The following is a 1,913-nucleotide window of genomic DNA, read 5'->3' as shown; positions in this document are numbered from 1 at the left end:
GGAAACTTCTCTGCTCGCTGGGAGAGTTCGGCTCCTTAGCCGGGAGAGACGCTGGGTGCGAGCGGAGAGCGCCTGGCGATGGGGAGCGGGGGGGGGAGGAAGAGGAGGCGGCGAGAGAGTTGCGCCTCTCCCCAAAAAGGGACTTTGACCCCGCACCGCTCTCCGGCGGACCGCGAATTACATATTTTTGTCACAGGTCGGATCCTAACGCACGTCGACACAGCGTCTAATTTATGAACTCATCAGCCAAATTTCATTATTTAATCATGCGCCCAGCAATCGTGTTTCCTTAAGAAAGGACTGACCTATTTTTGGCTGGAGATAAACGATCATGTTAACAGATGTTAATCTTGTAATCTGTTTTTCCTGTAAGCACTTCGCATACCCGCATTTCAGACATTAAAAAAAAAAAGTTAAAATCTTGCCCAAACGACTTGACGTCACGATTCAGTTCTTATTAAAAAAAAAAATAAATCTCACAGTGGTTTCAAAGACATTAAATCTTTTTCACTTTATAAATGCTGATTTGTTCTGCCTCAACTCCCACAGGCTTTTATTTGCATTTCAAATTCCACAGGTTACAGGGGGGGGTTGGGGGGGAGGGGAACCCTGCATCTGGATTAAATAAAGAACAGAATTAATGTTTCGAAAATGGTCCGAGCAAAATGATATTTGCACGTCCAGTGCCCGAGCGTCTCCGCATCTATAAGGGTAATGTAAAGGATAAGCTGTGGGCACACACAATGCGCATTCCCCAGAAGATCCCTGTCTGCTGATGGGAGCTTATTAACGCTCCTAATAAATGGTGCTGACTCCAAACCGACACTTTTCGGCTTAAAACACAGGGTTTGTCTCCAGCAGTTAATTGCAGAGGTTAGCTGGTTTGAGGGGAAAAACAACGGCCGGCTGTCATGCTCCACACGCCTCCCCACACGTACTGCCAGTTTTAGCACCCCACCTTCTTCCCTCATAGCAAAGTTTACCCATCCAAACTTTCCTCAACTTGCCCAAGTGCTTAATTCGCATTAGGATCGCGACTCGGCGCTATGCTAATGATCACCGAAGATAGTAATGGGGGGAGGGAGGGAGGGACGAGGAGGAGGAAAGCTTTTATAGCACAAAATGTCTGGAACTGCATTATTTCTATTCTTCTTTTCTCTCCCTCCCTCCCTATCTCTCTCTCCTTCCTTCCGTCCTCCTCTCGACCCCCCTCCCTTTTTTTTTTTAATATGTACATTAAACTCCCTGCCTCCCTCCCCCACCCCACCCGCATCAAACGGGCTATTTTTCCTCTTCTGGAAAAAATCGCTACGGAGACATTGTCCTCCGAGTCCTCCTCGCTGTCTATATGTGAATAATTGTTTTCTCCGCCCGCCCACCCCCAACTTCCTTTGATAAACTGTGTACTTCTCTAACGGGGATCACGCAGCGACCGACTCGCCACGGAACCGAGAGCGACTCGCTAACAAGGGGGGGACACACACGGGCACAGCCCCACATCGGGCATATCACGCACACGCTGGATCAATATTAGCGGGGCTGGGGGGAGAAAGAGAGGAGAACAGCCCACTGTTAATTGAAGTGGCTACTCGGGCTCGACGACCCATCACCCACCTTCTTCAGCCGAAGCTTTTTACTTTAAAGTGCGGCAATTTGTTCTTTGTCTCTTAATGGATTAATATCGCAATCCGCCTCCCCTCACCGCCCCTGACGGAGCGTACAAAGCCAAAAGGCTGCCGGAGCCCGCAGGTCTCCCCCACCCCCCGGCACCACCACTGCAGCAAACCCGACCTCCTCGCGGAACAGCGCAAAGTTACCATTTTGGAGCTGCTCCGATGACTGGGGGGGACAGTCCCCGTACCCGGGGCGAGGCGCGAAGTTGAGGGGTTTTTTTCTCCCCAGGGGCACAGCCC

At 50.5% G+C, this 1,913-nt stretch overlaps 1 protein-coding gene across 2 annotated transcripts in view; it reads right to left on the bottom strand.

The window, feature by feature from the left end:
* The window catches only part of ZNF516 (zinc finger protein 516), a 101,299-nt gene extending 99,386 nt beyond the window's left edge, over nt 1-1,913 (bottom strand). For both annotated transcript variants that reach the window (XM_031055631.1, XM_005419353.2), the window contains exon 1: nt 1,818-1,913. The gene's annotated coding sequence lies outside the window, so the exon portion shown is untranslated. The remainder of the gene's footprint in view (nt 1-1,817) is intronic.

The sequence above is a fragment of the Geospiza fortis genome, unplaced genomic scaffold, assembly GCF_000277835.1.
Source record: "Geospiza fortis unplaced genomic scaffold, GeoFor_1.0 scaffold206, whole genome shotgun sequence".
Classification (NCBI taxonomy): domain Eukaryota; kingdom Metazoa; phylum Chordata; class Aves; order Passeriformes; family Thraupidae; genus Geospiza; species Geospiza fortis.
The sequence above is the reverse complement of the archived record's forward strand: the minus strand, read 5'-3'. Positions and strand labels throughout refer to the sequence as shown.